The sequence below is a fragment of the Capricornis sumatraensis genome, chromosome 6 (genome assembly GCF_032405125.1).
Source record: "Capricornis sumatraensis isolate serow.1 chromosome 6, serow.2, whole genome shotgun sequence".
In the NCBI taxonomy this organism is placed as follows: domain Eukaryota; kingdom Metazoa; phylum Chordata; class Mammalia; order Artiodactyla; family Bovidae; genus Capricornis; species Capricornis sumatraensis.
The window spans coordinates 8,620,190-8,646,013 of NC_091074.1; the positions used below are offsets into that span (position 1 = coordinate 8,620,190).

General features: G+C 38.6%; 1 protein-coding gene across 1 annotated transcript in view; it reads left to right on the top strand.

Annotated features, from left to right (window-relative positions):
* The window catches only part of MFSD14B (major facilitator superfamily domain containing 14B), a 123,077-nt gene that overhangs the window by 14,122 nt on the left and 83,131 nt on the right, over positions 1–25,824 (top strand). The window lies entirely within an intron of this gene.

Genomic DNA, 25,824 nt, shown 5'->3' on the forward strand with positions numbered 1-25,824 from the left:
TGTTTTTTGCACATGAGAAAGTGAAAGTGAAGGTCACTCAGTCATTTTGGACTCTTTGGAATTCTTCGGGCCAGAATACTGGAGTGGGTAGCCTTTCCCTTCTCCAGTGGAATCTTCCCAAAGCAGGGATTGAACCCTGGTCTCCCACATTGTGGGCAGATTCTTTACCAGCTGAGCCACCAGGGAAGCCCTTTCTGTACATGATGTAAAGTAAAAAGGTCTCCTACATTCTTGTGCATGTGAATATCCCACTTCCCTAGCACTGTTCATTGAAGAAACTGTTCTTTCTCTGTTGAAGGGTCTTAACACCCTTGTTGCAAATTATTTGACCATTGTGCAAGTGTTTATCTCTGGATTCTCTTATACTAATTTGGTCTTCATGTCTGTCTTTATCACAGTACCACACTGTTTTGATTGTTTTTGTATTGGGTTGGCAGAAAAGTTCATTCTGGTTTTTCTGTAAGATGGCTCTAGTAGTGCTTAGTTGTCTTTAAGTTCATTTAGAACAAGTTAGATTTTATTGTGACAGCTGTTATATCAGCATGCATTTAATAAAAAAAACAAAATTGGTGAATTTTTGTGTAGCCATTTTAATATTGAAGATGGAAAAAACAAATTTTGGACATATTATGCTTTATTATTTCAAGAAAGGTAAAAATGCAATTGAAATGCAAAAAAAAAAGAGAAAAAAAATACATGCAGTGTATGGAGAGGGTGCTGTGACTGACTGAATATGTCAAAAGTAGTTTCCAAAGTTTTATGCTGGAGATTTCTTGCTGGACAATGCTCCACAGTCAGGTAAACCAGTTGAAGTTGAAAGCAATTAAATCAAGACATTAATCAAGAACAATCAATGTTATGTCATGCAGGAGATAGCTGACACACTCAAAATATCCAAATCAAGTGTTGAAAACCATTTGTACCAGCTTGGTTCTGTTAATCACTTTGGTGTTTGAGTTCCACCTAAATTAAGCCCAAAAAATCTTGACTATATTTCTACACGTGATTCTCTACTTAAACATAATGAAAACATTCTGTTTTTAAAACAAATTGTTACAGGTGATGAACAGTGGATAGTGTACAATAATGTACAAGTGAAGATATTATGGGGCAAGCAAACTTAACCACCAAGCAAATGAAAACCAAGGCTGGTTTTCATGCAAAGAAGGTGACATTGTGTGTATGGTGGGATTGGAGGGAGTCTCCTATTATGAGCTCCTTCTGGAAAACCAATTGATTATTTCCAACAAGTACTGCTCCCAGTTAGACAAACTAAAAGCAACACTTGACCAAAAAGCATCAGGAATTAGTCAACAGAAAACACATACTCTTCCATCATGATAATGCAAGATTGTATGTTTCCTTTGGTGACCAGGCAGAAACTGTTACATCTTGGCAGGGAAGTTCTGATTTCTGTGTTATATTAGCCAGACATTGTACTTCCAGATTTCCATTTATTTCAGTATTTATGAAATTCTCTTAATGGAAAAAGTGTCAATTCCCTGGAAGACTGTAGAAGGCACCTGGAGCAGTTCTTTGCTCAAAAAGATAAAAGCTTTGAATGATGGAATTTTGAAGTTGCCTGCAAAATGGCAGAAAGTAGTGGAACAAAATGGTGAATACATTATTCAGTAAAGTTCTTGGTGAAAATTAAAAAAAAAAAAAAAGTCTTTTATTTTTTAACTTAAAAGCCAAAGGAAGGTTTTAGCTAACCCAGTAATATGTTTTCAAATCAGGAATTGTGAGAACTACAGGTTTGTTCTAATTTTTCTAGATTTATTTTGGCTATTCAGGGTTCCTTGAGATTTCCATATATGATCACAACATCTTAAATAGAAATAATTTTGATCCTTCCTTTCCATTTTGATTTTTTTTTCTTCCCTAATTACTCTGGCTAGAACTTCCACTTCTGTGTTGAATATAAACTGTGAAACTGGGCATCTTCCTGATCTTGGATAAAAAGTTTTTTCCACCATTGACTATTTTGATGTTAGGCATGGAGTTTGCATATGTGCCTTTTATTATATTGAGATAGTTTCCTTAGATGCTTGTTTTTCGGATTTTTTTTTTTTTAAACCATAGAAAGGTGTTAATTTTGTGGAATGCTTTTTCTGCATCATTTGAGGTTGAGCATGTGAGTTTTCCCCCCTTCATTTTGATATGGTATATTTCATTGGTTTCTTTTCATATGTGAACTATTTTTACATTCCAGGAATAAATCTCACTTGGTCGTGGTGTATAGCTCTTTTAGTATGCTGCTACATTTGGTTTGCTAGTATTTTGTTAACCACCTGACCTGCCTCTTGAGAAATCTGTATGCAGGTCAGGAAGCAACAGTTAGAACTGGACATGGAACAACAGACTGGTTCCAAATAGGAAAAGGAGTACGTCAAGGCTGTATATTGTCACCCTGCTTATTTAACTTCTATGCAGAGTACATCATGAGAAACACTGGGCTGGAAGAAACACAAGCTGGAATCATTATTGCCGGGAGAAATATCAATAACCTCAGATATGCAGATAACACCACCCTTATGGCAGAAAGTGAAGAGGAACTAAAAAGCCTCTTGATGAAAGTGAAAGTGGAGAGTGAAAAAGTTGGCCTAAAGCTCAACATTCAGAAAACGAAGATCATGGCATCCGGTCCCATCACTTCATGGGAAATAGATGGGGAAACAGTGGAAGCAGTGTCAGACTTTATTTTTTTGGGCTCCAAAATCACTGCAGATGGTGATTGCAGCCATGAAATTAAAAGACGCTTACTCCTTGGAAGAAAAGTGATGACCAACCTAGATAGCATATTCAAAAGCAGAGACATTACTTTGCCGACTAAGGTCCATCTAGTCAAGGCTATGGTTTTTCCTGTGGTCATGTATGGATATGAGATTTGGACTGTGAAGAAGGCTGAGCACCAAAGAATAGATGTTTTTGAACTGTGGTGTTGGAGAAGACTGTTGAGAGTCCCTTGGACTGCAAGGAGATGCAACCAGTCCATTCTGAAGGAGATCAGCCCTGGGATTTCTTTGGAAGGAATGATGCTAAAGCTGAAACTCCAGTACTTTGGCCACCTCATGCGAAGAGTTGACTCACTGGAAAAGACTCTGATGCTGGGAGGGATTGTGGGCAGGAGAAGGGGATGACAGAGGATGAGATGGCTGGATGACATCACTGACTCAATGGACATGAGTCTGAGTGGACTCTGGGAGTTGGTGATGGACAGGGAGGCCTGGCGTGCTGCAGTTCACGGGGTCGCAAAGAGTTGGACACGACTGAGCGACTGAACTGAACTGATTACATCAACAACATAGGAAAACTACTCTCTAGTTGTCTTTTCTTGAAGTGTGTTTGTCTGACTTTATACAGGTAATGCTGTCATCATAGAGAGGCTTCATAAAATGTGTTCAGTTGTGAGAAGAGTTTGAGAGGGATTGGTGTTCTTTAAATGTTTGGTTTAAAGTGAAGCCATCAGATTCAGGGCTTTTCTTTGTCAGGAGGTTTTTGATCACTGATTCATTCTTCTTACTAGTTCTATGTCTGTTTTTATAATCTGTTCTTGATTCAGCCTTAGTAGAGTTTGTGTTTCTAGGAATTTGTCCCTTTCAACTCGTTTATCCAATTTGTTGGCATACACATGCCTGAGTACTGAGTAATCCCTTGTGACATATCATGCACTTTTGATTTTACCAATTTAAGTCTTCCCTCTATTTTTCTTGTTACCTTTCTAAAGATTTGTCAATATTTTGATATTTTCATAAATATCAACTTTTGAGTTTGTAGCTTTTCTATATCGCATTTACTTTTCTATAATCTGTTCTTTCCTTTTTTTTTTTTTTTTGCTTTGTGTTTGCTCTTTTCTAGTTTCTTACAGTGAAAACCTAGATTATTGACTTCACATCTTCTGTTATCAGGCATTTACAGCTATAAGTTTGCCTCTAAACAGTGCTTTAGCTGCACTCAAGAAGATTTGATATGTTATCTTTTTCTTTTCCTTCGTCTGATAGTTTGGTAACTTGCCCTGTGAGTTCATCTTTCACCCATCATCATTTTTAGGTATACATTGATTAATATTCACATTTATGAATTTTCCAAATTTTTGTATGTTACTGACTTCTGGTTTCATTTTATTGTGGTCAATATACTTTGTGTAATTTTTAATTGTTTAAAATTTATTCAAACTTGTTTTATAGTCTTTTCATGTGCACATGAGAAGAGTGTGTATTCTGCTGTAGTAGGGTAGGATACTCAACATCTGTCATGTCTAGTTAGTGTACAGTGTTGGTGAAATCTTCTGTTTGTCAATCTTGTCTAATTGTTTTATCCATTATTGGAAGTGGATAAGGAAGTCTCCAGTTAATTGTTGATTTTTCTGTTTGTGCCTTTTTTAAAAGGTTGTAGGTGCCAGTGGATGAGGGGGATTGACTTAATGTTGCACACTATAAATATCTTTGATATTGATTGTGAGTGAAGTTTCTCAGTGATGTCCAACTTTTTGCGACCCTGTGGACTGTAGCCTACCAGGCTCCACCATCCATGGGATTTTCCAGGCAGTAATACCAGAGTGGGTTGCCATTTCCTCCTCCAGGGGATCAACCTGGGGATCAAACTCTGGTTTCCCGCATTGCAGGCAGAATCTTTACCATCAAGAGCCAGCAAGAAAACTATATTGATCATAAAGGGGTCCTGTAAATAAATATGATATATCACACTTTTAATGAAAAGTACAAAAGGTAAACAATTCATAGAAAAAATGCAAATACCTAATAACCATAGGAGGAGAAGGCAGTGACACCCCACTCCAGTAGTTTTGCCTGGAAAATCCCATGGACAGAGGAGCCAGCCCACCAGGAGGCAGCAGCCCATGGGATCGTTAAGAGTTGGACATGACTGAGCGACTTCACTTTCACTTTCCACTTTCATGCATTGGAGAAGGAAATGGCAACCCACTCCAGTGTTCTTGCCTGGAGAATCCCAAGGACGGGGGAGCCTGGTGGGCTGCCGTCTATGGAGTCACACAGGGTCAGACACAACTGAAACAACTTAGCAGCAGCTACAGCAATAACCATAGGAAAGAAGCTCAATTTCATTTGTAATCAGGGAAATCCAAAATAGAATGAGATAATCATTTTTAAAAAGTCTAACAAAAATGTGAAACTTATTTGTAATATTAGAATATGAGGAGACAGGTACTTTCAAGCACTGTTGATGTGGCAAGTTGTTTTTTAAATTTTTGGTGACTTAATAAATTTTTGGTGTTTTTACTATTTTGTTATGAATATACCCGTGTATTCATCACCTTATTCTAGATGAAACACTATCTCTCTGTTTTTAGCTATAAATTTATTTAATTTTTTAGTTGAAGGATAATTGCTTTACAGAATTTTGTTGTTTTCTGTCAATTCTCAATATGAATCAGCCACAGGTATACCTATAACCCCTCCCTCCCATCTCCCTCTTCATCCCACCCTTCTAGGTTGATACAGAGCCCCTGTTTGAGTTCCCTGAGACATAACAGCAAGTTCCCACTGGCTATGTATTTTTAGATATGGTAATACAGGTTTCCATGTTACTCTCTCCATACATTTCACCCTCTCCTCCCCTCTCCCTGTGTCTGTAAGTCTATTCTCTATGTCTGTTACTCCACTGCTGCCCTGTAAATAAATTCTTCAGTACCATGTTTCTAAATTCCATACATTTGCATTAGTATATGGTATTTATCTTTCTCTTTCTGACTGACTTCACTCTGTATGGTAGGCTCTAGGTTCATCCACTTCATTGACTCAAACGCATTCTTTTTATGACTGAATAATTCTCATTGGAAAAGACTCTGATGCTGGGAGGGATTGGGGGCAGGAGGAGAAGGGGACGACAGAGGATGAGATGGTTGGATGGCATCACCAACTCGATGGACTTGAGTCTGAGTGAACTCTGGGTGTTGGTGATGGACAGGGAGGCCTGGCGTGCTACGATTCATGGGGTTGCAAAGAGTCGGACATGACTGAGTGACTGAACTGAACTGAACTGAATATTCAGTTGTGTATATGTACCACAACTTCTTTATCCATTCCTCTGTCGATGGACATCTAGGTTGCCTCCATGTTCTTTACCAGCTGAGCCACAAGGGAAGCCCCTTCCATATTCTAGCTGTTGTAAATAGTGCTGCAATGAATAGTGGGATACATGTGTATTTTTCAGTTTTGGTTTCCTTAGGGTATATGCCTAGGAGTGGGATTGCTGGGTCATATGGTGGTTTTATTCGTAGCTTTTTAAGGACTCTCCATACTGTCTCCTATAATGGCTGTATGAATTTGCATGCCCACCAACAGTGCAAGAGTGTTCCCTTTTCTCCACACCCTCTCCAGCTTTTATTATTTGTAGACTTTTTGATGATGGCCATTCTGACCAGTGTGAGGTGATACCTCATTGTAGTTTCAATTTGCATTTCTCTAATAATGAGCAATGTTGAGCATCTTTTCATGTGTTTGTTAGTCATCTGTATGTCTTCTTTGCAGAAATGTCTGTATAGGGCAGAAATGTCTGTATAGGTCTTTTCTCACTTTTTGATTGGGTTGTTTGCTTTTCTGGTATTGAGTTGTACGAACTGCTTGTATATTTGAAATTGATCCTTTGTCAGTTGTTTCACTTGCTGTTATTTTCTCCCCTGAGGGTTGTCTTTTCACCTTGCTTATAACTTCCTTAGCTGTACAAACACTTTTAAGTTTAATCAGGTCCCACTTGTTTACTTTTGTTTTGATTTCCATTACTCTAGGAGGTGGGTCATAGAGGATCTTGCTTTGATATGTCATCAAGTGTTCTGCCTATGTTTTCTTTTAAGAGTTTTATAGTTTCTGGTCTTACATTTAGGTCTTTAATCCATTTTGAGTTTATCTTTGTGTATGGTGTTAGGAAGTGTTCTAATTCCCATCTTTTACATGTTGCTGTCCAGTTTTCCCAGGACCATTTATTGAAGAGGCTATCTTTGCCCCATTGTATATTCTTGCCTCCTTTGTCAAAAATAAGGTACCCATAGGTGCATGGGTTTATTTCTGGGCTTTCTATTTTATTCCTTTGATCTGTATTTCTGCTTTTGTGCCAGTACCATATTGTCTTAGTGACTGTAACTTTGTAATAATAATCTGAAGTCAGGAATATGGATTCCTCCAGCTCCATTCTTTCTCAAGACTGCTTTGGCTGTTCAGGGTCTTTTGTGTTTCCATATGTATTGTGAAATTTTTTGTCCTAGTTCTATGTAAAATGCCATTGGTAATTGGATGGGGATCGTATTGAATCTGTAGACTGTGTTTGGTAGTATAGTCATGTTCACAATATTGATTCTACTCAGGAACATGGTATATCTGTCCATCTGCTTTTGTCATCTTTGATTTCATTCATCAGTGTCTTATACTTTTCTTTGTACAATTCTTTTGTCACTTTCAGTAACTTTATCTCTAGATATGTTACTCTTTTTGTTAAGTGGTGAATGGGATTGATTCTTTCTCTTTCTGATTTATCATTGTTAGTATATAGAAATGCAGATGATTTCTCTGTATTGATTTTGTTTTCTATGACTTTGCTAAATTCACTGTTTAGATCTACTAATTTTCTGATAGTATGTTTAATGTTTTTGGTGTACTATCATGTCATCTGCACACCGTGAGAACTTCTTTTCCGATCTGGATTCCTTTTAATTTTTTTCTTCTCTGATTGCTATAGCTAGCACTTCCAAAACTATGTTGAATAATAGTGGTGAAAGTTGACACCCTTGTCTTGATCCTGATCTTAGGGGGAATACTTTCAGCTTTTCACCATTGAGAATAATGTTTGCTGTAGGCTCATCATGTATGGCCTTTACTGTGTTGAGGTAAGTTCTTCCGTGCCCATTATTTGAAGTGTTTTAATCGTAAGTGGGTGCTGCATTTTGTCAAAGGCTTTTTCTGCACCTATTGAGATTATTATATGGTTTTTATCTTTCAGTTTGTAAATATGGTGCATCACATTGATTGATTAGCGTATATTGCGTATATTCCTTGCATCTCTGGAATAAACCCAACTTGATCATGGCGTATAAGCTTTTGATGTGTTGTTGAATTCTGTTTGCTAAAACTCTTTTGAGGATTTTTGTTTCTATGTTCATCAGTGACATTGGCCTTTAGTTTTCTTTTTTGTGTGTTGTCTTTGTCTGGTTTTGGTATCAGGGTGATGATGGCCTCATAGAATGAGTTTGGTAGTGTTCCTTCCTCTGCAATTTTTTGAAAGAGTTTTAGAAGGATAGGCATTAGCTCTTTTCTAAATAATAGAATTCTCCTGTGATTCTGGTCCTGGGCTTCTGTGTTTTGGGAGATTTTTCATCACAGTTTCAATTTCAGTGCTTGTAATTGCTTTGTTTATAATTTCCATTTCTTCCTGGTTCAGTCTTGGAAGATTGAATTTTTCTAAGAATCTATCCATTTCTTCCACGTTGTCCATTTTATTGCCTTGTGTTTGTTCATAATGGTCTCTTAGACTCCTTTGTATTTCTTCATTGTCTGTTGTAACCTCTCCTTTTTAATTTCTGATTTAGTTGATTATTCTTTCTTTTTTTTCCTTGATTAGTCTGGCTGAAGGTTTGTCAATTTTGTTTATCTTCTCAAAGAACCAGTTTTAAGTTTTATTAATCTTTACTATTGTTTCTTTCATTTTCAGTTACTTCTGCTCTGATGTTTATGATTTGTTTCCTTCTGCTAATTTTGCAGTGTGTGTGTGTGTGGGGGGGGGGTTGTTCTTTCTCCAGTTGTTTTAGGTGTAAACTTAGGTTGTCTCTGATGTTTTTCTTCTTTCTTTAGGTAGGATTGTATTGCTGTAAACTTCCCTCTAAGAACTATTTTTGCTGCATCCTATAGGTTTGAGTTGTCTTGTTTTCATTGTCATTTATTTCTAGAAATTTTTTGATTTCCCTTTTGATTTCTATATTAACCTATTGATTATTTAGAAATGTATTGTTTAATCTCCATGGGTTTGTGTTTTTTACAGTTTTTTTTTTTCTTGTAATTGATATCTAGTCTCTTAGCATTGTAGTCGGAAAAGATGCTTGATATGATTTCAGTTTTCTTAAATTTACTGATATTTGATTTGTGACCCAAGATGTGGTCTATCCTGGAGAATATTCCATGTGCACTTGAGAAGAATGTGTATTCTGTATTTGGATGGAATGTCCTGAAGATATCAATGAGATCCCTCTCATCTAATGTATCATTTAAGACTTGTGGTTCCTTATTACTTTTCTGTTTTGATGATCTGCCCAGTCCATTGGTGTGAGTGGGGCGTTAAAATCTCCTACTATTATTGTGTTACTGTCAGTTTCTCCTTGTATGTCTCTTATTGTTTGTCTTACAGGTTGAGGTGCTCCTATGTTGGCTGGATAGATATTAACAGTTGTTATGTCTTCCTCTTGGATTGATCCCTTGTTCACTATGTAGTGTTCCTAATCTTTTGTAATAGTCTTTATTTTAAGGTCTATTTTGTCTGATATGAGGATTGCTACTCCAGCTTTCTTTTGCTTTCCAATTGCATGGAATATATTTTTCCATCCTCTCACTTTCAGTCTATATGTGTCTTTAGGTCTGAAGTGGGTTTCTTGTAGACAGCATATATATGGGTCTTGTTTTTGTATCCATTCAGCCAGTCTGATTCTTTTGGTTGGAGCATTTAATTCATTTACATTTAAGGTAGTTATTGATATTCCTATTGCCATTTTCTTAATTGTTTGGGTTTGATTATGTAAATTGTTTTCTTCTCTTGTATTTCTTGACTATGAAAGTCCCTTTAATATTTGTTTTAAAGCTGGTTTGGTGGTACTGAATTCTCTTAACTTTTGCTTGTGCGCAAAGCTTTTGATTTCTCCATGAATTTTGAATGAGATCCTTGCTGAGTAGAGTAGTCTTGGTGGTAGATTTAAAAGGGAATTTCAGTACTTTAAATATATCTTACCATTCCCTTCTGGCCCACAGTTTCTGCTAAAAGATCAGCTGTTAAACATATGGGGTTTACCTTGTATGTTACTTGTTACTTTTTCCTTGCTGCTTCTAATAAATTCTTTGTGTTTAATCTTTGTTAGTTTGATTAGTATGTGTCTTGGCGTATTTCTCCTTGGGTTTATCCTGTATGTAACTCCTTGTGCCTCTTGAATTTGACTATTTCCTTTTCCATGTTGGGGAAATTTTCAATTATAATCCCTTCAAAATTTTCTCATACCCTTTCTTTTCTCTTCTTCTGGGACCCCTCTTTTCGAATGTTGGTGTGTTTGATATGGTCCCAGAGGTCTCTGAGACTATCCTCAGTTCTTTTCATTCTTTTTGCTTTATTCTGCTCTTCAGAAGTTATTTCCACCATTTTATGTTCCAGTTAACTGATATGTTCTTCTGCTTCAGATATTCAGCTATTGATTTCTTCTGGTGTATTTTTAATTTCAGTAATTGTGTTGTTTGTTCTTTAATTCTTCTAGGTTTTTGGTAGTTGATTGTTGTATTTTCTCCATTCTGCTTTCAAGGTTTTTAATCATCTGTACTATCGTTATTCTGAATTCTTTTTTCGATAGCTTGCCTATTTCCTCTTCATTTATTCGGACTTCTGTGTTTCTAGTTTGTTCCTTCATTTGTGCAGTATTTCTCTGCCTTCTCATTATTTTTTTAAAACTTACTGTGTTTGAGGTCTTCTTTTTCCAGGCTTCAAGGTTGAATTCTTTCTTCCTTTTGATTTCTGCCCTCCTAAGTTTGGTCCATTCGGTTGTGTAAGCTTCATGTAGTGTGAGATTTGTGGTGAGTTTTTTGTTTGTTTTGTTTTCTTTTGTATTGTTTTTCCTATGATGGACAAGGCTGAGTGAGGTGGTAATCCTGTCTGCTGATTATTGGATTTGTATTTTTGTTTGTTTTTGGATGAGGTGTCCTGTATGGTGGTTGGGTGATGCCAAGTCTTGTATTCAGGTGGTTTCCTTTGTTTGAGTTCTCACTATTTGATACTCCTTAGGATTAGTTCTCTGGTAGTCTAGGGTCTTGGAATCAGTGCTCCCACTCCAAAGGCTCAGGGCTTGATCATTGGTCAAGAATGAAGATTCCACAAGTGGTTTGTTATGGCATTAAGTGAGATTAAAACAAATACCCAAAGATGAAAAACCAAAGATGAACCCCAGATAAATGGCAGTTGCAATGGAATAGAAACATATACATTCAAAAGCAATTAAAACAGTCCAGCAAAAATAAAGTACAATAAATTGACCCAGCAAACAAAGGGAACCAAAAATTTTATCTACCAGTTAAGAATAAAACTAACTAAGCACAAATTGGAAAACAAAACTAAAGCAAGTTGCCAAGGTGGAAATAAAGCAATGAAAATGAAACTAACAAATATGTTCAGGGAAAAGGAAAGAAAGAAAAGAATAGACATGCAAAGTTAAATAGAGGTAGATTAAGGATATTTATATACAGTAAAGAATAACCGCAAGAGGAAAAGATCAGTAGGAAAAGCAAACAAATAAGTGTAGAAAAAAAAATAATAGGTTTTTAAAAGTTAAAAATTAAAATTTAAAAAAGAAAAATGGAAACTCCACAGAACTACAAAAGCCCAGTGTAGAGGCAGAAGTTTATAACAACACTAAAAAGTGTAATTTAACAACAACAAAAACTCAAACACTTAATTAGATTTCATCATGCCAATAAAATCAACAACTACAACAGAGGTGGGGGAAAAAAGAAAAAATCCAAAAGAAACTATGGAACAAGTCAAAACATAATAATAATAAGTATATTTCTAGAGTCACTGCCATCAGAGTCCTTTCCCTCGCTGGCAGTCACATCCATCTTACCTCCCTAGGATGCCCTGTGCTGATCTCTGGACCTGCTGTGGGGGCAGCTCAGATTCTAATCTGGCCCTGCCCCTATGTGTTCTTGCCAATAATGTCCACAGCTATCAGAACTAGTGTTTTCTTTGGTGGGAGCTCTCAATGTCCTTTTATGACACAGACACAGAATCTGCTTAGTTGATCATGTGGACTTCTCTGTAGCTTGTACAGCTGGTGGGAAGGTTTGGGGTCTTCTTTCTTAGGCACAGTGCACCTGGGTTTCAACTGTGGCCTTATTTCCACCTCTGCACTGGGGTTTGCTCCTGAGGCTGCCCTGGAGGACTTGGCTATGCCCCAGTGATGACTAGGTGTGAAGGTGGTGCAGGTGCTTAGGTTGCAGGGGTTCTGGCAGCACCAGGTACTCAGGGGGATTGGTGGCTAGGGCAGCAGGAAATATAGTGCTCTAGAAGGGTATGGCAATCAGTTTTGGCCTGTACACTCCAGTATTCTTGCCTGAGAACTCCCCTGACAGAGAAGCCTGGCAGGCCACAGTTCACAGAATTGCAAAGAGTTGGACACAACAGAAGCGACCTTGTTGCATAGATGTCAGAGTATTTTTGCATGTGGCAGCTTTGGCCCAGTGAAGGTTGAGCATGAAGGTGGCATAGCTGCCTGGGTCACGGGGATCCTGGCCACTCCCAGTGTGCTTGGAAAGGACTGCCTCTGCCTCAGGAGTTATGGCTCTATCAGAGTGTTTTTTCGAGCCTCTGGTAGCTGGTGATCAGAAGGCCTCTTTGGCTAGTCTTTCTCTGCAGCCCTGCCCATTCAGGTAACTAGAGGGCTCCTTTGCTGGGGATCCCTGTCTGTTTTTTGTCATGTCAGGCACATAGAGGGGTCCCCTGGCTGGAGTCCTACTCTGTAGATTGACATATCAGGTACTTAATGGGGCACGCTGGGTGGAGTCCTACTCTGTGGTTCACCCTATCAGGCAGTTGATGGGCCAGCCTCTATGTTGTTCAGCTGCCAATGCTGGCGTTTGGAGAGAGAGAGGCTATGGTGATGGCTCCACACCCAACGCGTGACTCAGCAGTATTACCTTTCTCCCATGGCTGCCTAGCTTTCCTCTACAGGCATGTCCTACCGCAATCTCCTCCTCACATCCCCTCTATCCATCTCTGCACAGTCAACAGCAGGCCTCGCCCTGGGATTGCTCCACAATCCCTAAACTCCAGCCCCCAGCCACTGTGCCTTCTAGGGCACCTGCATCCCTGTCCAGGGTATGTATGGCTGTGGCAAGGCCTGATCCTCATTCCATTTAGGCTGCCACAGGTCAGGTTTTCACTCTCAGCCTTAAATGTTTCTCCTCTGACTCAGTTACCCCAGTGTGGTGTTCAGATCTCTGCTTCAGTTCCCCCACCCGCCGAAGGCAGGTCCAGTTTTACTAACGCTCCTGTTTTTCCCCCTAGTTCATTCATTCTGCCGAGTTTTGCATAGTTCTATATATTAGTTTCTGCTGGTTAGGTTCTCCTGTCCCCTCTCAGCTAGTGTGCTGCATGCACTTCTGTGTCGAAGGTGCATTCCTGATGTATCCATGGAAAGAGATGTTCTCCATGCCCCCCTACTCCTCTGCCATCTTGTTCTTGAAACGTTATCTCTTTTTCACCTAAATTTTGTGTAAACAGGTCTTTAAATATCACCTTCCAAGCTTTTGTTTGTTTTATTTGATTTTGGAAAGAATAATTTATAAGTGGTATTATTTCTTGTTGTATCATGTCATGTGAGAAATAATCTTTGACTCTCTTAGTGATGTTATGAATGGTCAGGTTTCAGGTATTAGTCTGTTTCTTCCCCTGTGAAATCCTTTATTCACTTTTACCAAATGACTCTGTTGTTGTTGTTTATTTGCTCAGTCGTGTCCGACACTTGGCAATCCCATGGACTGCAGCACGCCAGGCCTCCCTGTCCTTCATTATCTTCTGGAGTTTGCTCAGACTCATGTCCATTGAGTCAGTGATGCCAACTCATCCTCTGCTGTTCCCTTCTCCTGCTGCCTTCAATCTTTCCCAGCATCACGGGTCTTTTCCAATGAATCCGCTCTTTGCATTGGGTGCTCAGTGTATTGGACCTTCAGCTTCAGCATCAGTCCTTCCAGTGAACATTCAGGGTTTATTTCCTTTAGGACTGTATGGTTTGATCTCCTTGCAGTCCAAGGGACTCTCAAGATTCTTCTCCAGCACCACAATTTGAAGTCATCAATTCTTTAGCACTAAGCCTTCTTTATGGTCCAACACTTACTTTCATACGTGACTACTGAGAAAACCATAGCTTTGACTGTGCTGATCGTTGTAGGCAAAGTGATGTATCTGCTTTTTACTACTCTGTCTAGGTTTGTTGTGATATTACTTCCTTGGTGGCTCAGACTGTAAAGCATCAGTCTACATTGTGGGAGACCTGGGTTTGATCCCTGGGTCGGGAAGATTCCCTGGAGAAGGAAATGGCAACCCACTCAGTACTCTTGCCTAGAAAATCCCATGGACAGAGGAGCTTGGTGTAGGCTACTGTCCATGGGGTTGCAAAGAGTCGGGCACGACTGACTAGGTTTGTTGTAGCTTTCCTTCCAAGAAACAAAGGTCTTTTAATTTCATGATGTGCAGTGATTTTGGAGCCCAAGGAAATAAAGATAAAAGCTATCACTGTTTTTACTTTCTCCCCATCTATTTGCCATGAAGTGATGGGATTGGATGCCATGATGTTAGTTTTTTGAACACTGAGTTTTAGGCCAGGTTTTTCTACTCTCTGCTTTCACCCTCTTCAAGAGGCCCTTCACTTTCTCTTTACTTTCTGCCATCACAGTGGTATCATCTGCGTATCTGAGGTTATTGATATTTCTCCCAGCAATCTTGATTCACCCAGCCCAGCATTTGTCATGATGTACTCCTCATATAAGTTAAATAAACAGGGTGACAGTAAACAACCTTCTAGTACTCTTTTCCTAATTTCAAGTCAGTCCATTGTTCCATGTAAAGTTCTAACTGTTGCTTCTTCACTCACATACAAATTTCTCAGGAGACACATAATGTGATCTGATATTCCATCTCTTTAAGAATTTTCCAGAGTTTATTGTGATCCACACAGTCAAAGACTTTATTAGCATAGTCAATGAAGCAGATGATTTTCTGGAATTTCTTTGCTTTCTATGTGATCTGATGAGTGTTGGCAATTTGATTTCTGGTTACTCTGCCTTTTCTAAACCCAGCTTGTACATCTGAAAATTCTTGGTTCATCTATTGCTGAAGCCTAGCTTGGAAGATTTTGAGTACAAGCTGACTAGCATTTGAAATGAGTGCATCTGTATGGTAGTTTGTACATTCTTTGGCATTGCCCTTCTTTGAGGTTGGAATGAAAACTGACCTTTTCTAGTGGCCACTGGTGAGTTTTCCACATTTGCTGACATATTGAGCGTTAGCCTTAACAGCATCATCTTTTAGTATTTGAAATAGTTCAGCTGGAATTCCAATACCTCTACTAGCCTTAGCCTTGTTTGTAGTAATGCATCCTTAGGCCCGCTTGACTTCATACTCCAGGATGTCAGGCTCTAGATGAATGACCACACCTTCATGGTTATCTGGGTCATTAAGACCTTATTTGTATAGTTCTTCTGTGTATTCTTGCCATCTCTTTTTAATTTCTTCTGCTTCTGTTAGTTCCTTACCATTCCTGTCCTTTATCATACCCACCCTTGCATGAACTATTCCCTTAATATGTCCAGTTTTCTTGAAGAGATATCTAGTCTTTCCCAGTCTATCATTTTCCTCTATTCTTTGCACTGTTCCTGTGAGAAGTCCTTGTTATCTCTCCTTGGTGTTGTCTGGAACTCTGTATTCAGTTGGGTATATCTTTCCCTTTCTCCCCTGCTTTTTTACTTCTCTTCTTTCCTCAGCTATTTGTAGAGCCTCCTCAGATAACCACTTTGCCTTCTTTCATTTCTTTTTCTTTGGGATGTTTCGGTCAGTGACTCCTGTACAATATGAATCTGTACATAGTTCTTAATGCACCCTGGTCACCAAGGCTCATCCCTTTATTCATCACTTCCATGTATAATCATAAAGAATTTGATTTAGGTTGTACCTGAATGGCCTACTGGTTTTCCCTACTTTCTTCAATTTAAGATCTGAGCCACAGTCAGCTCCAGGCCTTGTTTTTGCTGACTGTATAGAGCTTCTCCATCTTTGGCTGCAAAGAATATAATCTATCTGATTTTGGTATTGACCATTTGGTGGTGTCCTTGTGTAGGGTTGTATCTCATGTTGTTGGAAGAGGTGTTTGTTATGACCAGTGTGTTCTCTTGACAAAAATCTGTTAGCCTCTGCCCTTCTTCATTTTGTACTCCAAGGCCAAACTTGCCTATAATTCTGGGTATCTCTTGAGTTCCTACTTTTGCATTCCAATCCCTTATGATGAAAATGACATCTTCTTAGGTGTTAGTTCTAGAAGGTCTTATAGGTGTTCATAGAACCATTTAGTTTTAACTTCTTCAGCATCCTTGGTTGGAGCACAGACTTGGATTACTGTGATGTTGAATGGTTTGCCTTGAACATGAACTGAGACCATTCTGTTATTTTTGAGATTGCACCCAAGTAGTGCATTTCATTTCAGACTCTTGTTGACTAACCTAATATTCCAGGTTCCTCTGTGTGCTGCTGCTTACAGTGCCAGTGGTCTTACTCATCCTGTTCATCTTGCTCATCCTGTTCATCTGTCTGCATTGTTTGCAAGGTGCGAGCTAAGAGGCTGGAAGAAAATGCTAGAGTCCATGGGAACTGCAGAAGCATTTATTCTCTCCTGGCTGGTGCAGCAGCCATAGCATTAGACAGAACACAACATAACTGCACACAACCCTCAGGGCTTTTCCAAGTGAAGTTTTTACTGGTGTACCACACAGAGTAGCGCATGACCAAGCAAGTACCTCGTGATGCACATGTGCAGCGCTGTAAGTGATCTCAGATGTTCCATAATTGTGCAGGGGCATTGTTTACAGAGCGTGGGGCGAGAGAGCCTGACCACACCATCCTGGCTACTGTGCTCTTTCCCACACTATGCAGTACAGTTCTTTACAGCATCAGAGTTTACTTTCACCACCAGCCACCATCACAGCTGAGCATTATTTCTGCTTTGGCCCAGCCACTTCATTCTTTTCAGAGCTATTTGTAATTGTCTTCCACTCTTTCCCAATAATATTGTGAAGTCACTCAGTCGTGTCCGACTCTTTGTGACCCCATGGACTGTAGCCCACCAGGCTCCTCCATCCATGGAATTTTCTAGGCAAGAATACTGGAGTGGGTTGCCATTTCCTTCTCCAGTGGTGTATTGGACACAATCTGACCTGGCGGGCTCATCATCTGGTGTCATATCTTTTTGCCTTATATTGTTCATGGGGTTCTCGTGGCAAGAATACTGGAATGGTTTGCCATTCCCTCCTCCAGTGGACCACATTTTGTTAGAACTCTCCACTATGACCCTTCCATATTGTGTGGCCTTGCATGACATAAGCCCCATTGCCATGACAAGGCTGTGATTCATGAAGGGACGTAATGACTTTAAGGCCATTAATAGTTATTGCCTGGATTTACTATTTCATTGAGCTTACACGACTGAGCGACTGAACTGAACTGAACAAAGTGTGAAGATAATAAGTTAATCATTCCTTTTTCATTCATTATCAAAATTCTTAAAAAGAACTTAAGCTAATCAGTGTTTGGTTATCCTGAGATGTAGAAAAGGGGAATACATGCTTCTTTCTCATTTTTTCCCACATTTACCAGTTTTCAGAATAATAGCTTAGTTTTCTAACATCCACCAAAGATCTTACATTTCAATTCATGCAGATATTGCTCTTCTTACTCAGTCCTTCCCCAGTGGGGGTTCCTTTAGATTAGTTCCTGAATCCTTTTGATATGACTATAGTTGTCTCTAGCATCTTTGCTTTTGCCAAAATATGTTCCAACATCATGTACATTTTTTGACCAAAAACCTTTAATCAACTTATTGTCCCAAAATTTTAATTTTCTTTTAGTGGGAAATGATGTTTCAAGACCACAATCTGTGCTCTAGGAGGTGTTCACTCCTGTTAGGTTGCTCATTTTTTTGTACACCTTTTCAGTGAATAGAATTAGAAAGTCCTATTTTCCTTTAAGATAATTATACCACAATCTATATTGATATTTTTAAACCAAATTTAAGATTTCAAGATTTTACTTCTTTCATTTTACATTTGTATCTTTTTCTCTTACTATGAAAATCTTAGTTCCTAGAGATAATAGCATAGTAACTTATTTACTGTGTGCTACTAGATACATTTGAAGTTTCAGAAAATAAAAGTGTTTCTAGTACCAACATGATTACTTTAAAACAGCTTAGTGTTTTTTGTTTTTTGTTTTTTTTTGATCCTTAGGACATCCATTCAAATTCTGTATTTTAAAGCAACTAAACAGCACCTTGATACACAAGTTGATTTATTTCATTTGGATTTAATTTTATTTTAGGTTCAGATGGTAAAGAATCTGCCTGCAGTGCAGGAGACCCAGGTTCGATCCCAGGGTTAAGAAGATCCCCTGGAAAAGGGAATGGCTACCCACTCCAATTATTCTTGCCTGGAGAATTCCAGGGACAGAGAAGCCTGGCGGGCTGCATGGGATCGCAAAGAGTAGGACATGACTGAGTGACTTTCACTTTCAAAGCATCTATAATCCTTCGTTCCAAAACCAAATACATAAAACAAGATACGAAATCTTACTTTCATCTCTCACTCCCATTTCTCTCCCTCCTTCTCACGTGTATAACTGGTTTTTTTTGGATACTGCTTTGGATGCTTCCTTCCACCTGTGTTTTGATTTTTATTATAAGCAAATATATGTGTGTGCATAGGTATTAATGGTATTGGATCTCTTAGATTAAAAAGTACTGTATGTACCTTGCTTTTTATTCCTTAACAACATATTCTGATCATTGCTCCAAAGCAGTATGTAATTACTGTATAATACTCTAGTGTGTGGATTTACTATGTTCTATTCTGGTATGATCTCTCTTCGTTTCCAAGGCAAACCATTCAATATCACAGTAATCCAAGTCTATGCCCCTACCAGTAATGCTGAAGAAGCTGAAATTGAGCACTTCTATGAAGACCTACAAGGCCTTTTACAACTAACACCCCAAAAAGATGTCCTTTCCATTATAGGGACTGGAATGCAAAAGTAGGAAGTCAAGAAACACCTGCAGTAACAGGCAAATTTGGCCTTGGAATGCGGAATGAACCAAGGCAAAGACTACTCGAGTTTTGCCAAGAAAATGCACTGGTCATAGCAAACACCCTCTTCCAACAACACAAGAGAAGACTCTACACATGTACATCACCAGTTGGTCAACACTGAAATCAGATTGATTATATTCTTTGCAGCCAAAGATGGAGAAGCTCTATACAGTCAACAAAAACAAGACCAGGAGCTGACTGTGGCTCAGATCATGAACTCCTTATTACCAAATTCAGACTTAAATTGAAGAAAATAGGGAAAACCGCTAGACCATTCAGGTGTGACTTAAACCAAATCCCTTATGATTATACAGTGGAAGTGAGAAATAGATTTAAGGGCCTAGATCTGATTGATAGAGTGCCTGATGAACTATGGAAAGAGGTTCATGACATTGTACAGGAGACAGGGATGAAGACCATTCCCATGGAAAAGAAATGCTAAAAAGCAAAATGGCTGTCTGGAGAGGCCTTACAAATAGCTGTGAAAAGAGAGGTGAAAAGCGAAGGAGGAAAGGAAAGATGTAAGCATCTGAATGCAGAGTTCCAAAGAATAGCAAGAAGAGATAAGAAAGCCTTCTTCAGCAATCAATGCAAAGAAATAGAGGAAACTAACAGAATGGGAAGGACTAGAGATCTCTTCAAGAAAACTAGAGATACCAAGGAAACATTTCATGCAAAGATGGGCTCGATAAAGGATAGAAATGGTCTGGAACTAACAGAAGCAGAAGATATTAAGAAAAGGTGGCAAGAATACATGGAAGAACTGTACAAAAAAGATCTTCATGACCCAGATAATCACGATGGTGTGATCACTCATCTAGAGCCAGATATCCTGGAATATGAAGTCAAGTGGGCAACATCCGCTGGATCATGGAAAAAGCAAGAGAGTTCCAGAAAAAACATCAATTTCTGCTTTATTGACTATGCCAAAGCCTTTGACTGTGTGGATCACAATAAACTGGAAAATTCTGAAAGAGATGGGAATACCAGACCACCTGACCTGCCTCTTGAGAAACCTATATGCAGGTCAGGAAGCAACAGTTACAACTGGACATGGAACAACAGACTGGTTCCAAACAGGAAAAGGAATACGTCAAGGCTGTATATTGTCACCCTGCTTATTTAACTTATATGCAGAGTACATCATGAGAAACACTGGACTGGAAGAAACACAAGCTGGAATCAAGATTGCCGGGAGAAATATCAATAAACTCAGATATGCAGATGACGCCACCTTTATGGCAGAAAGTGAAGAGGAACTAAAAAGCCTCTTGATGAAAGTGAAAGTGGAGAGTGAAAAAGGTGGCTTAAAGCTCAACATTCAGAAAACTAAGATCATGGCATCTGGTCCCATCACTTTATGGCAAATAGATGGGGAAAGAGTGGAAACAGTGTCAGACTTTATATTTTTGGGCTCCAGAATCACTGCAGATGGTGACTGCAGCCATGAAATTAAAAGACGCTTACTCCTTGGAAGAAAAGTTATGACCAACCTAGATAGCATATTCAAAAGCAGAGACATTACTTTGCCAGCTAAGGTCCATCTAGTCAAGGCTATGGTTTTTCCAGTGGTCATGTATGGATGTGACAGTTGGACTGTGAAGAAGGCTGAGCACCAAAGAATTAATGCTTTTGAACTGTGGTGTTGGAGAAGACTCTTGAGAGTCCCTTGGACTGCAAGGAGATCCAACCAGTCCATTCTGAAGGAGATCAGCCCTGGGATTTCTTTGGAAGAAATGATGCTAAAGCTGAAACTCCAGTACTTTGGCCACCTCATGCGAAGAGTTGACTCACTGGAAAAGACTCTGATGCTGGAAGGGATTGGGGGCAGGAGGAGAAGGGGCCGACAGAGGATGAGATGGCTGGATCGCATCACTGACTCGATGGACATGAGTCTGAGTGAATTCTGGGAGTTGGTAATGGACAGGGAGGCCTGGTGTGCTGCAGTTCATGGGGTTGCAAAGAGTCAGACATGACTGAGTGACTGAACTGAACTGATTCTGGTATTACTTTAGTGAATGAACTGAGTCCCTTGAGGGGGAAACCCTATTCAAGTGTCCAGTGCCCTGTCTATATGAACCTCATATTATTCCTGTTTTGTCTTTGGGACAGATCCCTAAAGTGGAATTCTTGCTTTGAAGGATAAATATGTAAGTAATTTTGCTAGATGTTGCCACATTGTATGATTTTTCATGTGATTAGCAATATGAGGGAATATTGTCAAACTTTGGAAGATTGCCTGATCTGACAATGAGACATTATCTGAGTAAAGCTCAATTTGCAGTTTTCTTTTTATGAATGAAGTTGTTGAAGGGCTATTTGATATAATACCTTATTCTATGAACAGTTTGTTTTTTGCCCATTTTACTGTTGGGTTTTTAGTCTTTCTTGTTTTTTTTTTTTTTTTTTTTAAGAAGCATTGTGTGTGTTAGAGACATTTGTTGATTAGCTGATGTAATCTGAAGTGATTTTTTTTTTCCACTAACAGTTTGTATTGCTTTTTATTATAATTATTTCTTACGGATTATAATTTAAAGTGTGTTTAACCTTTGGCCCTACGATTCCACTTTTAGGAATTTATCTTAGAATACTGTACGTTTGTATATATAAAAGGACATTAATTGTCCCAGCAGTTCTACTCCTCAATGCATAGCCAAGAGAATTATGTTCTACAGAAATTTGTATATCAGTGTTTATACTAGCAGTATTTGTAATAGCCAAAGGTAGAACGAATTCAAGTGTCTATCAAACTGATAAATGAATAAGCAGAATGCGGTACATTCTCACAGTGGAATTTTATTTGGCCATAGAATTGAATAACGAACATTGATGAACTTTGAAAATATTATGCTGAATGGAAGCAGCAAGACACAATAAGCCACGTGTCATATGATTCTATTTGTGAATTCTGTTTATAAATTATTCTAGAGTAGGCAAATCTGTGGAGACAGATTTAGAAGTTTGATTGTTACCAGGGGATGGGGTGAGGAGAAAATGGGGAGTGACTGCTCATGAGTATGGGACTTCTTTTTGGGTGATGGTTTTAAAACTTTGTGAATATATGGAAAGATGAATTATATCTCATTAAACATTTTTAGTGATTATCACTAACCTAATCATGAGAGTTCATTAGACGAATTCAAATTGAAGGACATTCTACAAAATAACTGGTAAAGTATATACCAGTGCTTCTTGAAAGTGTCAAGATCATGCAAATATAAAATAAAAATCTTAGGAATCATCTCAGATTGGAAAAGTCTAAGGAAATATGAGAATTAAATGCAGTGTGAAATCCTTAACTAGATCCTAAACTAGGAAAAATAAATTAGTGGGGAAAAAGTGAATTCAAATAAGATTCGTGAATTAGCTAAAGTAGTGTAGTGATGTTAAGCATCCAGGTTTGAATAATTATACCATAGTTATTTAATATGTTATCATTTGGGAAAGCTCATAAGGGATATACAAAGACTACTGGTTTCTGTAGGTTTAAAATTATCTTTAAAATGTTTTAAAATAAAAATTATTATTTCAACAACACTGAAAAGGACAAAACTCCATTGATATCCATCAACATGGAATGGTTAAAATAATGGTATTTTCATACAGTGGAATACAGTGTATCAGTTACAGAGAACAAGAATTTGTATACAGTGACATGGAAAAATAGGTTAAGGTATTCATAAAGAAGAAAGAAGATACATATTCTGTTACCATTTATGTAAAAGAATGTTTACACCTATAATGTACATGTATAAAAATATTGACACATTGCTAGCATTGTGATTGCCTATGCAGGGTAGAACATATATTAATTAATATATTCCCTTACTTTAATGTTTTATGACTTTCATATGTTCATGTAAGAGTTGTAATGTTTTTATGTATGTCTAGTCCATAAAAAGGAATGCAGAAAGATAGTTAACTCATTAGTGATAGCTTATGGTGAATGGTGTTGGAATTCGAAGGAGAAGGTCTCTGAAGGAGAATTCACTCTGGGACAAAAGACGCAGCCTCAGTCTTTCAGAGCTTTGTTTAGCAGAGATTTTATTAAAGTGAAAGAATAGAGAGGAGCTTTCAGGGAAAGGCACTGGAAGGGGGTAGGAGTGTACCCACCCTTGCTGCTTTAGTGGGATATTATATATACCTCAAGGTATATATACCTCAAGGTTGTGAAAGTTTTACCAGGCTCCTCTTCCTCAACATACATCTTGAGATAACATCAAAACAAGATTAACCAAGGGGAGCAGGTCTCTGAACAAGATGTCTTTGGTTGGGATATATTGTATCCATATAATCAAGGGCATAGGTTTTTGAAGAAAAACAGGTTTCTGAATAAGATACATTGTTTTGTTGTATAATCATTAGCCCTGAGGTTAGAGTTAGTCTTAGGCAAATAGATTGTTGCCATAGCAACTCAGAGGCCTAAGAGGAAAGAATGTAAAAAAAAAAGGGTTGCCTCCTCCTCTTCCTCAAGGGTCCTGGACTCTCTATCAACCTACCTAAAAATTAACTCTCTTAGTATTGAAAGTTATGACCAACCTAGATAGCATATTTAAAAGCAGAGACATTACTTTGCCAACAAAGGTACATCTAGTCAAGGCTATGGTTTTTCCAGTAGTCATGTATGGATGTGAGAGTTGGACTGTGAAGAAAGCTGAGCGCCGAAGAATTGATGCTTTTGAACTGCAGTGTTGGAGAAGACTCTTGAGAGTCCCTTGGACTGCAAGGAGATCCACCCAGTCCATTCTAAAGGAGATGAGTCCTGGGTGTTCATTGGAAGGACTGATGTTGAAGCTGAAACTCCAATACTTTGGCCACCTCATGCAAAGAGTTGATTCATTGCGAAAGACCCTAATGCTGGGAAGGATTGGGGGCAGGAGGAGAAGGGGACGCCAGAGGATGAGATGGCTGGATGGCATCACCAACTCAATGGACATGGGTTTAGGTAGACTCCAGGAGTTGGTGATGGACAGGGAGGCCTGGTGTGCTGCGGTTCATGGGGTCACAAAGAGTCGGACACGACTGAGTGACTGAACTATTAGTCTCTACTGTTATATAAAACATTAAGATAAAAGAGATGTGCTAAGTCCAAGTATTTAATTCCCTTAATAATGCCTTTCATGTATTTGATATTTTGGCTTTTTGTGTTAAGCTCATTAGGTAACTTTAGGATTATATGTGCAGTGATTCATTGGTTGATTGCTGTGTCTGGCTTTGAATGAAGTCCAGGGAGTACTTGTTTTGCATTGTGTATTGCACAACAGTACAATACACAATACAAACTCCTGTGGTCAGAGGTAAAGAATCTGCCTGCAGTACAGGAGACAAAGGTTTGATCCTTGGGTTGGGAACATCCCCTGCAGAAGGGAATTGCTACCCACTCCAGTATTCTTGCCTGGAGAATTCCATGGATGGAGGAGCCTGGCGGGCTCCAGTCCATGGGTCACAAAGAATCAAAGACAGCTGAGTGACGAACATTTTCACTTTTTAACAAACTCCTGTATAGCCAGAGTGATGTTAAACGTCTAGGCACATCTCCTGAGGAGAGAATCACAGTAGGCTTAATTAAGAGAGCTGAGAGTTGAAGTTGTTTTCCTTCTTAAGCAATACAATGTTAATTCCTCACATTAAAAGAAAAAAAATGAGTGCTTACTCTTTTCCTATAATGGGTAATATACAGTCTTTTAAACAGAAAGTTATGGACCATGCCTTTTATTTACCTACAAGCTAACTTTGAATATCCTAGGAAAATCATCATAAGTTAAAAAAAATAACTCCTGTAATAAGCACCCTGGAGCACCCTGTGTGTGACTGGAAACTCTAAGACATGTCTAGACCTTTGGCTGCTCTTGGATGTCTCTGTTTGGGGTTTATGTTTGAAAGAAATAGGTCTTAATCCATATGGTCCTCTCATCATCTTTAATAACACAGGCTTCCTTTCCTTCAGTTTCAGCCGCTTTTGCAGATCTTCTTCTCCAAAGGAGGAAAAAAATGCTCTTTGGAGGTCTCTTACATGATTTTGAATATCCACATGCATATATATATAATCTACATATATATGTATGTGTAAGTGAACTCACTCAGTCGTGTCCGACCCTTTGCAACCCCACAGATTATAACCTACCAGACTCCTCTGTCTATGGAGTTTTTCAGGCAAGAGTACTGAAGTGGGTTGCCGTTTCCTTCTCCAGAGGCTCTTCTGACCCAGGGATCGAACCCGGGTCTCCCATGTTGCAGGCATATATGTATGTACATATAAACTTTCTTTAATTGTGGTAAAATATAGATAATATGAAACAATTAAGAAGTTAAATTCTAAGTGTACAGTTCAGTAGTATTAAGAATATTTGCATTGTTAACAGAACATTTTCATCTTCCAAAGTAAACTATACCCAGTAAGTAACAATTTCCTCTTTCGCCCTACTCCATCTGGCATCCACCATTCTACATTTTGTTTCTATGTTCAGCTACTCTAGATACCTCGTATAAGTGGAACCATAAGGTATTTGTTTTTCAGTGTGTGTGACTGGTTTATTTCACTTAACATAGTATCCTCAAGGTTCATTCATATTGTAGCCTGTTTCACATGCTTATATTTTAAGTCCAGATGTCACCCTCGTTCTCCTGCTCCCGCCACCACTGTTACTTTGAACTAATTTTTTGTAGCTTAGTGTTCAAAAAATTTCTCAGAAATTCTTGTTTCTCTTTG